The 12,602-nt window shown below is 42.7% G+C and overlaps 1 pseudogene; it reads right to left on the reverse strand.

Annotated features, from left to right (window-relative positions):
- Window positions 1–2,350: 2,350 nt before the first annotated feature.
- On the reverse strand, window positions 2,351–11,600 carry LOC138225109 (zinc finger protein 180-like; annotated as a pseudogene).
- Window positions 11,601–12,602: the final 1,002 nt, after the last annotated feature.

The raw sequence follows: 12,602 nt of genomic DNA on the forward strand, positions 1-12,602 counted from the left end.
CACACCGCCCGTCACCAACAACATCACAAATTATCTCTACTGGGTAATTTTAGAACTTTAGGACCAATCCGTTAAAGAATGAAAAACAACACCCCATCATTTGTTGTCTGTTAAACCTTAAAGACTTTTACGCTTGCGATGTGTGGAAATTTATCTCAAACTTTCGAAAAAGCTGTCGCGAATGTGTTATTAAAAATAAACTGTGTCTTATTACGTTATTTTAAAAACTTTAAGACCAACCCCGCTTGTTTAAAATTTCTTTTCTGGGGAAACACAACATTTGTGTTTGCGTTGTGTGTTAATACTTTAAAACTTATAAACTGATATGTGAATACTTTTCGCTCTCAATAAATCAGGGGGGTCATCACAACCAATGTTGTGATACGTTTTAAAGCATCACAATCAATTGAAAAATGCCTTGTGTTACGTAGGCGTGTTACACCATTGGCGCATATTCTTAAATGCTCTGGCCTAACAGGGTCGCAGTGCGTGCTTGGAGCTGCAGACACCGCGGAGCTGCTAAGATGGCTTCTTTGTGTGGAGAAACAACGGGGTCCGCTACTCTACAAAGTGAAGAGGTAGGCGGCTAAAATATTTTTTCTGATCGTGGAATTGTTGTATCGGTGCTTAGCGTATGTCATTTTAATACTTGGTCTTCTTTTTAGCAAAACCCGACCCCACCCTTTGCACCCTGTGGCAGCGGCGGGGCTGTGAGTTCAGCTGGGGTACCAGATGTTGAAGAACTGCCGGGTGCTAGCGATGATACCACGCTACAAATGGTAAATATTAACGAAAAACCTTACCTCAAAAGTGCGTTAAATGCTCGATATTTTAGGTACAAAGCATGTCTATTTTGTTAAGCCTTCCTTTTCTTTTTCCTTTAATAGAATAAAGAGGATGTGGACGGGTCAATCTTCAGCTTACCGGCACAAGTGAATGTCTCGTGTCTATCCTTGTGTGTTCGCCCAAATGTTAATAAAGCTGATGCCCATGTCCCTAATGAGCCCGATGTTATGCCCCAGATTGTGAAAGCAGTAGTTTATTGCATCTTCAAACACTGTTTAAAGGGGGTCTTGGTTGATGACTTCCCGGCCTGTTTGATTGACCATCCCGGGCAGCGGGGTCACACATGCCTGTCTGGCGGCTACACAGATGGGTCTGAAGACGTGACGTTTGCCGCTTTAGAAATTTATAAGTCTCTCAGTTAAGCCCGAATTTTATCGGCTGTTCTGTACACACTGCATAAAACAGTTGCTAAAAAATATAATTGAGGACCGCTCCCCATACGAGCATGTACACACCACACTTGAACAGCTGTATGAAAAATTAGTAGACGTGACTTTTGATGAGTTGCAAAAGAAACACTATTCTTATTTTTACAGACGCAAAAAAAAAGATCTATGTAAAATGTGAATACAGATTTCACTCTGTTTTACAGACCCGGGTGTGCCATCGTCCGAAGAATGAAGAATTTCGAATGTATATGTCTGAATTCTTACTAAGAGTGCTTTACACACTTCTCTCTACAAAGCTTGATATGCAAAACAAAGAGTCGAATGCTAATGTCCTTAAATTTGTTAAAGAGATGTCATGAACATGAGTGAAATTATTGCAGATCTGATGTTTTCAGATCAGAAAAGGAACCCTGGGTGTATTCCAAAATGCAGCGTGTTTTGCACAGAACCTGTGGTAACACCATCCAGCTGATTACGCAGGCAAATTTTTTTGCCCTGCTAGATCAGATCGCCCAGTGTGGTTCGCATGGCTTTAGACACGGGGAGCGGAAGGGGGTTATGAATGCTTTTTCAGATGCCGCAAAGTTTCTCAGCAATGTTGGGGTGGTGGTTACGTGTACCGAACGAATTTTCCACACCAACATTTAATTGTTGAATGCAAACAGGAGCCGGTAACGCAGGTTTGCTGCATTGTTTCAGTGTTTGAAAACCCCCTGTTGAAATAAAGCGGTTCACATTTCACATACTTGCAAACTGGAGTCTGTAACTTGTGTAAAAAGTGCTGCTGCGCTGTTTTTGTGTTTGAAAACCCACTGTTGAAATAAAGCGGTTCACATTTCACATGGTGTTTGTCCTGCGAATTCTTTCCATGAGACTTTACGCAGTCAGTGTGTGTGTGCTTACACCCCTGCTGCTTTTGAGACACGGCTTGTGCAGCGTATAAGCAGCCTGGCCGGACAACCACTCTGCCACCCGGCCGCGGCTGGCGCCGCTCACACCCCGGGACTCCCCACCAGACTCCCCACGCCGCCGTAACTACCCGATTTCCTAGGGTTATAATAGAGCACACTCAACCTCGCGGCAGACATGGTCTCCTTCCAAACTAATACACACTTTCACACACCTAAAGCGTGGGATGCACCGCCTTGGGGCTTTGGGACCCTGAGGCTCCGGACCGACCGGGGGAGGCGGGAGTTCCGACCTACACCATTGGCTCCTAAGGGGGTGGGACATGCACAAATAACAACACGCCATTGGCTGGCAAGGGGGCGGGACATCCAACCACCGCGGACAACCATTGGCTATCAAAGGGGGGTGTGGTACCTGTCAAAAGTTTGACGAAAGGTGTCGCTTTATACTACTACTAACAGTATACAGTTACATGCACAAACAATAGCATGTTACATTATTAATTTGGGGGTCTCCTCTTGCCAGAAAGCACTAAATTGCATTTTGCCTCAACACTCCATACTCAACAATGATAATTCACAAACAGCCAGAACATGTAACTCCACATTCCCAAATAGACCTCATTTCCATAGCCCCTTATGCAAAACAACATCCCTCCCCTGTTCTCTCTCTGGCGTTTGTAATCATTTTTATTTTTAAATAAATTTTAGCAAAGTCATGTATTTTAAAAATCTTAAGATTTCTTTATTTATGTCTTTATTTAGTGATTTAATTAGTGACAAAGGCTAAACTTTCTTGGAAAAGTGCATTTTATGTAAACCATGTTTGCTATTAATTCATTTAGGGCTAGAATATGTTCATTGTCTTCCAATGAAAGAAGGGTTCCTTTCGCCGTAGTCGAGTTGACATTAGAAGCTTGCCTCGCCTGGAATGTTACACCAACGCATTAGCATGTTAAAGTGATTTCATTGAGGAGCCTAGCTTAACTAGTAAGTTCCGTACTTCCTTGGTTTTGAAGGGGGGAGGTGTCTTTCGCTGGAAATCTCGCCCCCTTCTGCTTTGAAAATACCTGTAAAACCGGTTTAATTCGTCACAGCCAGCACTCCTGCTGGCCGCCCACGTGTTATGCTCTTCATTAATGTCTAAGTCAGAACACATCATTATATCTCATTTTGTATTTCTTTTTAAAAAAATCGTTTGCCCAGCCTAACAGTATTGTTGTTATTGTTTTTATCCTGTAAAGCGCTTTGAGGAGCCAGCTTTAAAGGCGCCATATACAATAAAGTTCATTATTATTACTATTGTTAATTTGCTGGACAGAGAGGTGAACATTATTACGCAGAAGACAAAGATAGTGATTTACGTTGCATTGTGCATTGTGCTGTTGTAATACAGTTTTAAATAATTAAAAGTCTAAACAGTATCAGCTTGATTTATGGGTTTTAAATAAAGACGATTTAAACACGATTTAAATCAATATAAATGTTTATACTGTAATGCCTAGATGACTATTCATTGTTATTAAAATGACTTAAAATCGATCATGTTGTGATATTTAGAAATATAAATTTGTTTGGTGCGAGTGAGGTTTTATTTAATCTCTGACCCAGGGAAATGTTTAATTTTTTCAAAGAAATGTTTGTTAAAAAAAAATTCATGGCTCCAGCAGGATTCAAACACAGTATGACATGGGAGTCAGGAACCTAACCCACAGCACCACCGGCAAGGTCGCATGCAGAGTGCTGAAAAAGCACTACAGAAACATTACCAACAGACAATGTACAGGGTGTACTATTCTTGTGTTGCGGTACATGAATATAATTATATCGTTATTAATTTCTTTAGATCCACAATTCCATATTATATTCCCTTTTAATCAAATTCTAAAAGTATGCTTGTTGACTCCGGTATTGCGTTAGTTAAAGACTTCGAAGCTTAAATTGTTTAGGGAGAAATGGAATACTTGTGTGTATGTTTTCTTTAAAGTAACGAGACCAGCCATATACTGTATGTTTATGTTCCAAAATTAATATCGTTTATGGCCTTCACACGCGTTACAGTATGCTCCTATTCTTTTTATGCTCAGCTACTAAGATTTCCCTTCATTGGTAAAATTCCATATAAATATTCAATGCTAAAACGGGCACAGTAAAGACATTTACTTAAATTCGTATCACACATATAAATATGAATATAGATGTAAATATAGATATAGATATAAATATAAATATAAATGTATTGCACGGGTCCCTGGCATATATTGCACAAAAAACGGTTGTAAACGGGAAAAGAAAGAGAACAGGTGTAGCAGTAGATGTGTAGATGCGTTCAGTCCAGAAACAGGTCATTGTCAATGTTGCCTCTGCCCAGACGCAAGGTGGATGCGTTGTACAGTCTTATGGCAGAAGGTAAGAATGACCTCCTGTAGCGCTCCCTGTCGCACCGTGGATGAATCAATCTATTGCTGAACGTGCTCTTCATTTCTACAAGCCTGTCATAGAGGGGGTGGGAGATGTTGTCCATGATGGCCTCTAGTTTGGACACCATTCTCCTCTCAGCCACTACCTCCAAGGGGTCCAGGTCAAACCCAATGACAGAGCTTGCTCTTCTGATGAGCTTTTAGAATACACTGCTCTAATCCCAAGGCCCCAGCATACCACTGCATAGAAAATGGCGCTCGCTACCACCGACTGATAGAACATATGTAGCATCTTACTACATACAATGAAGGACCTGAGCCTCCTCAAGAAGCAAAGTCGGCTCTGTCCCTTCTTATAGATGGCCTCGATGTTCTAAGCCCATTCCAGTCTATCGTCGATGTGGACTCCCAGGTACTTGTATGAGTCCACCATCTCCACGCCACTCCCATGGATATAGACAGGAGTAGGTTTGACCTTTTTCCTCCTGAAATCTTCCACCAGTTCCTTTGTCTTTGTTACATTCAGTTCCAAGTGGTTTACCCAACACCACTCCACAAAGCTGCTGACCAGTCCTCTGTACTCCTCCTCCTGCTCACCCTTGATACATCCCACAATTGCAGAGTCATCTGAGAACTTCTGCAGGTGGCATGACTTTGAATTGTACTTAAAGTCCGAAGTACAGAGGGTGAAGAGGATTGGAGAAAGAACTGTCCCTTGAGGTGCCCCTGTGTTACTCACTACCTGTTCAGACACACAGCTCTGAAGTCTCACCGACTGTGGTCTGCCTGTTAGGTAGTCAGTGATCCACGAGGTCATGGAGGCATCAACTTGTATCTCCTCCAGCTTCCTCCTTAAAACTAAGGGCTGGATGGTATTGAAGGCACTGGAGAAGTCGAAAAACATGATCCTTACAGTGTTGCCATATATATAAGTCACTTGGCACAATAAAACTCTTCCCACACTGACTATAACAGAATGGTTTCTCTCCTGTGTGAAGGCGCTGGTGGACTCTTAAGGAATTTGAAAAACTAAAGCACTTCCCACAATGACTACAAATGAAAGGTCTTTCTCTTGTGTGAACACGCTGGTGCCTTCTTAGGTCATTTGACCGAATAAAACTCTTCTCATATTGACTACAGCTGAATGGTCTCTCTCCTGTGTGAGTGCGAAGGTGTGATTTTAAGACACTTGACTGATTAAAACTCTTCCCACACTGACTGCAGCTGAATGGTCTTTCTCCTGTGTGAGTGCGCTGATGAGTTTCCAAGTTGCTTGAATAAAAAAAACTTTTCCCACACTGACTGCAGGAAAACGGTTTCTCTCCGGTGTGCGTGTGCTTATGGCAATTTAAAGTGTCTTATCGACTAAAACTCTTCCCACACTGACTGCAGCTGAATGGTCTTTCTCCTGTGTGAGTGCGCTGGTGAGTTTCCAAGTTGCTTGAATTATAAAAACTTTTCCCACACTGACTGCAGGAAAACAGTTTCTCTCCGGTGTGCGTGTGCTTATGGCAATTTAAAGTGTCTAATCGACTAAAACTCTTCCCATACTGACTGCAGCTGAATGGTCTTTCTCCTGTGTGAGTGCGCTGGTGGCTTTTTAAGTTGCTTGACTGATTAAATCTCTTCCCACACTGACTACAGCAGAAAGGTCTCTCTCCAGTGTGAATGCCCTGGTTGGTTATTAAGTTGCCTATGTATTTAAAACCTTTTCCACACTCCCTGCAAGGGAACGGTCTCTCTCCTGTGTGAAGGCTCTGGTAGGGTTTTGAAGTGCTAGATTAAAAAAATGCTGCTCTTGTCCATCCTGGAATGACAGTTTGTCCCTTCCATCTGAGTGAGGACTCAAGTGATTCTTCCTCATTATCTGGTCTCGCTGTGGTTTCTCACTCTGCAAATGTTCCTAGTAATGATCTTGCTCCATCTGCTGAAAATGAGCTGTGTTCTCTCCATCATGCCCCTCAGTATGCTTCTCTGAAGTGTCAATCAATTGGGGCTCCATGTCCTGCTCTGTAAGATTAAACACAACCACTTCTTCTTTGAGCTCTTGTACAGAGACACAGTTAAGTTCATTACAATGTTCTTCAATATTCTTGGTGTCCAGATTATTCATCTTCTCTGTAAATGCTAAGAGTCCATGTGTCTCACTCCTAGGCTTTGTCTTTATCATGTGCACAGAGTCCAGATGCTCGCCACTCTGTCTGCTCTTTGTGCGTTGCTCTCTGAGTTTCTCTTTCCCTTCTGCAGCAGTGAGCTCTGTCTCCTGCATCAGATTGGAGGCCTTCTCCTCAACACTGTGTTGCTGTTCAAGAGGAGCCCTTTCCCCAACATCAGGGACAGCACTGGCCTCTGAGCCTGAACACATAAGACAAGAGAACAAGACCTTTAACGTGGGCTTAGAGTAGTGCTCAAAAGGAAATAATACTCACACAAAAGCTTTAAATTTAAACCTGAGATAGCAAAGAAATATCATCTAATACCTGTGTCTAAATTAAGTTGTTAAAGCCAATTTTCAAACTTAATGTATACCAAAGAGTCAAAAACACTTGAGCTGTCTGAACACATATAATGTGAAAAGGAACTGAAAATAATGATGATAAAACCACAACACTCATAAGAAAGCAGATTTCATCCAAGTCTCTGTCCTGGTCTCTGATTGGGATGTGTTTAAAGAGGAAGCCACACAGAGATCACACACTGACATACAGGAATATGCATCATCAGTCACTAGCTACATCAGGAAATCTTCGATGATGTTACACTCACAAAACAAATAAGAACTTTTCCTAACCAGAAACCATGGGTGAACCGTGAGATTCACATCTTAATCAAAGCAAGGGATGCAGCATTCAAATTGGGCAATAAATCAGAACTCAAGTCAGCCAGGATCAAATCTAAAGAACAGTTTTAAACATCCAAAAAGCACACTCAAACAGGAATTAGAAGAACACTTCAGCACTAATGACCCAGGGCACATGTGGCAAGGTATGCAGGCCCTCACAGTCTACAAAAGGAAGAACATCTGTGCATCTGCCCATGATGCCTCCCTGTCTAACGAGCTCAACACCTTTTATGCTCGGTTTGAAGCCAGCAACACAGAACCAGTCAACAGAGCTGAACCCTCCACAGCTGGACAGGTGCTCTTGCTGTCTGCAAATGAGATGAAGAGATCTCTGCTAAAAGTGAACACACGAAAGGCTGTAGGACCCTGTCGCGTCCTCAGAACCTGCACCAATCAACTAGCAGGTGTATTCACAGACATTTTCAACATGGCCCAAGCTGTAGTCCCCACCTGCTTCAACACAACACCATCATCCCAATACCAAAGAAAACCACAGTGACATGCCCTCGGATCATCAACTCAATCAGGACCTCCTGGTCTCACAACCGCATTCCTTTGGTGCTTCCCTACCACTCTAACACACTTTCTACCCCCCGGACCATTATTAACAACTACTCCATTTTACAGCATGATCCCTCCATCGGTTCCTTTTTTTCTGACCACCCAATCATCTCTTACTGCCGACCACCCAATCTACATAAATGTCTTGTTCACAGCTTCCTTGACTACAATTGGCAATCATCCCCACCAGGCACCTTCCCCTGCAACAGAACTCGCTGCATTACCTGCAAATACATATCTAACAACATAGTAGTTCAGGTGGGTAGCTGCGTCAGCATGCGTAGGCTGCAAAGGAACAAGTAATAGGTTTATTCCATGCTGAAAAAAAGAAGAAAGAGAACACAACGTTTCGGCCGTGGAGCCTTCTTCAGGTGTGAGAGAGACAGGGCAGTAGGCAAAGGTAAAGTAGCGGGAGAACAAAGGTTGGGAGGGAGGAGGAGTGAGAGGCGGGAGCAGGGGACAGAAAGAGAGGCCAATCAAGAGGTGTGAAGTCAGAATGGGTGCAGAGAGGTGTGAAATGAAACTTCCAATGAATGGAGAAAATTTAAAAGAACAGTAATCTGTCGTTAAGGGAAGGGAGAATGTGTGATCCTAACTGCAGAATAATTTTAGTTTCGGTGGTCTTTCTGATGTATGAGTTCGGAAAACCGTCTTTGAGAACACAGACGGAGAGATTAGTGTGGTCGTGGCCGTCAGAGGTGAAATGAGAAACAATGGGCTTGGAGAGATCTTTAATCTTCACAGCCCTGACGTGTTCTCTGAAGCAGTCTCCGAGTCTCCTTCCTGTTTCTCCAATGTAGATGGCTGGGCATTTACTGCAAGAGATACAGTAAATAAGGTTGCTGGAGGTACAAGATGCTGTCTGGGTGATCCGGAATTGTCCTGAGGGGCCTTGAATGAGTGTGGTGGTGGCTGTGTACTTGCAGGTGATACAGCGAGCTCTGTTGCAAGGGAAAGTGCCTGGTGTGGATGGTTGTTGAGGGCGGTCAAGGGAGCTGTGAACAAGGAGGTTACGCAGATTAGGTGGTCGGCGATATGAGATTATAGGGCGATCAGAAAAGAGGGCCCCAATGGAGGGATCATCCTGTAGGATGGAAAAATTCTGGTTAATGGTCCTGGGGATAGGAAGTGTGTTAGGGTGGTAAGGAAGCACCAAGGGAATGCGGTTGTTACGGCGGGAGTTCCTGATCGGGTTGATGGTCCGGGGGGTGTTTTTGGCTCGGGCAAGGGCCCTGTCAATCACACTGCTGGGATATCCTCTGTTGATAAAAAATGAGTACATTTCGAGGGCTTGGTTCTCGAAGTCGATGTCGTCGCTGCATAGTCTTCGTAACCTAAGGAAAGCCATCTACATTGGAGAAACAGGAAGGAGACTCGGAGACCGCTTCAGAGAACACGTCAGGGCTGTGAAGATTAAAGATCTCTCCAAGCCCATTGTTTCTCATTTCACCTCTGACGGCCACGACCACACTAATCTCTCCGTCTGTGTTCTCAAAGAAGGGTTTCTCAACTCCCATAGCAGAAAGACTACAGAAATTAAACTCATCCTGAAACTAGGTTCACACCTTCCCCCTTCTCTCAATAACCAATTTATTTTCGTGTAATCTTCTCTATTCTCATGCCGGTTTTGACTTCATCACCTTTCTTCACCCCTCTCCACATTGCACTTCCTGAGTGGCCTCTCTGCTTCTCTCCCCCCGTTCCCTCTCCCAGCTTTTGTTCTTATGTGCTATTTAATCTTTGCTGTCTGCTCTGTCTTTCTCACACCTGAAGAAGGCTTCACAGCTGAAACGTTGTGTTTTCTCTCTTCTCTTTTCAGCATGGAATAAACCTTTAACTTGTTCCTTTGCAGACTATGCATGCTGACACAGCTACTCACCTGAATGCCTTAATGATTACTGCCCAATGGCATGAACACACTGCCATATCCCATCTGGATAAAAAGAAAACATACTCAAGACTACTATTCATTGACTTCAGCTCAACTTTTAACACCATCTTCCAGGAGAAACTAGTCAAGAAACACAGTGCACTGGGTCTTGACACCACCCTCTGCAACTGGATTATTGACTTTCTGACAATCAGTCTCCAGGCTGTCAGGCTTGGAAACCACACCTCCGGCACACTAATTCTGAAAACTGGGGTCCCCCAGGGTTGTGTGCTTAGTCCAATGCTCTATTCCCTCTACACCCATGACTGCAAGGCCAAACATAACACCAAATCCGTCACCAAGTTTGCCAATGACACCACAGTTGTAGGTCTGATCACAGACAATGATGAGAGGACCTACAGGGAGGAGGTCAATCTCCTTACAACGTGGTGTAAAGACAACAACCTCAGCCGACCATTGATTTTAGAAAACTGCAAAACAGGCAGGCCCCTATCCACATCAATGGGACTGAAGTGGAAAGGGTCAGTAATATCAAATTCCTTGGCGTCCATATCACAGAGGACCTCACATGGTCTCTCAACACCACTTGTCTGATTAAGAAAAAGCATAATAGGGTCTGTACTTCCTAAGATGATTGAAGAAAGATATCTCCCCAGATCCTCACAAAATTTTAAAGATGCACTACAGAAAGCATACTGACAGGTTGCATCACAGTGTGGTATGGCAACTGCAGTATTGCTGACCGCAAGATCTACAGCTGGTGGTCAAAACTGTCTAGTCCATCACTGGGGTTGCTCTCCCATGACATTTATGACAGACGGTGCTTGAGCAAAAGCTCTAAGCATCATCAAAGATCCCACACACCCCAGCTACATACTGTTTGACATTCTACCATCTGGAAAACAGAAAACAGCATTCAAGCCCGGACTACCAGAGACAGTTTTTACCCCCCGCACTATCAAACTTTTAAACTCCCAGCCTCTCTCACCTACGATCTGAACCCTTCTCTCTTAAGCAAAACTAAAATGCACATGGAAACCTAACTCCACCTCACATGTCAAGATGTCCACTCCCCATAATTTTGTACCTTTTATTTTATCCTGTGATGTAGGATTTTGTCCAACTGTTGTTGTTTTGCACATTTCCAGTTACCTTTTCTAGTTTTTCACATTGCTGTGGTTGTTTTGCACGTTGTCTATTGTCTCCGTCTTTCTTTCCTTACACAATCGTATCGTTGGGGTTTTTTTGTACTACTATCTGAGAGCTAGCTAAATAGCATTTCGTTATACCATATACCTGTGTATGAGTATAATGACAATAAAATTGAATTTGAACTTGGTGAGGTTCTGAATCCAGCAGCAAAAAAAGGAAGAATTCAGCCACAGACAACAGAAAAGCGGATATGGAACTGCAGTTTCTGTAGTCAACTCTTTAGTACAAATCATTCTACAGAAAGAACAGAAAACACTTCAGACACAGAGCAGCACAAAAACAACAGAAACCGGGCAGAACACTTTGTCCTTAAACTTTCCTGCAAATTCAGACAGAATAAGCCTTTTTCTAAAAGCAGGAAGTGAAAGCAGCAGAAACCTTTCACCTCAATCCACAGAGATTTTATAGACAGACCAGCACAGAGGACTAGACGATATTCACACACTGATTAAACACTACAGTACAGATGCAGCCATTCAAAGTGCGCGGTACAGACACGTACCGGAGGTAATTGGCTACGGCGTCGTGCATCCTGACGTGCGGTGACGCAAAATACCGAGGTACGTGATTGGTTGACCGACAGGGGCACTCGTGGTCCGTTGGTCTGTCGTAGAAAGACTTACTATAAATGTCTTTACTGTGCCCGTTGTAGATATTGAATTTTACCACTGAAGGGAAATCTTAGTAGCTGAGCATAAAAAGAATAGGAGCATACTGTAACGCGTGTGAAGGCCATAAACGATATTAATTTTGGAACGTAAACATACAGTAAAAAATACACACCAGCATTCCATTTCTCCCTAAACATTGTAAGCTTCGAAGTCTTTAACTAACGTGATACCAGAGTCAACAAGCATACTTTTAGAATTTGATTAAAAGGGAATATAATATGGAATCGCGTATCTCAAGAATTTAATAACGGTATGATTATATCCGTGTACTGTGACAGGGCTTTGTAGGGCTGTTTCGGCTGCCTGCTCATGCAAGCTGTCTTGTAGCCTACTGGTCTAGGTGCGTGACTACCAACTGGCAGGTTGTGTGTTTGAAACCAGCTGGTGCTGGACTTTTCATTTTTATTTATTTATTTTTTAATCGCGTAACATAAACATATTACCGTATGCAAACTGGACTGTATACAGTATGTATATGTATATTTAATGTCTTAACTGTGCCCGTTTAAGTATTGAATATTCATATCTAATTATTTTTAACTTGATTTACAGTATTTGAGAGGTATGTCTTAACACCGATACTAAAGTGCTTAAGTACTGCTCACGTATATGTTTCTAGGTTTATATTATGCATTTCATACGGTCAAATTACTTTTGAGCAACTAATAAGAAGCGCGAAACGGTATGTGTTTTAGTTTCGTTTTGTGCTGGAACCCGTGGATTGATTAGAGATATCAAGTACATACAAGTCATTTTTTAAATGTTGTAGTTCGTCTTGAAAAAATGTTACGAGTACATCATCTATCAACAATTACACAGGTTCTGTTTCCATATTGCGGATTTTGGTTACGTAATATTATTT

Source organism: Lepisosteus oculatus, chromosome 25 (genome assembly GCF_040954835.1).
Source record: "Lepisosteus oculatus isolate fLepOcu1 chromosome 25, fLepOcu1.hap2, whole genome shotgun sequence".
In the NCBI taxonomy this organism is placed as follows: domain Eukaryota; kingdom Metazoa; phylum Chordata; class Actinopteri; order Semionotiformes; family Lepisosteidae; genus Lepisosteus; species Lepisosteus oculatus.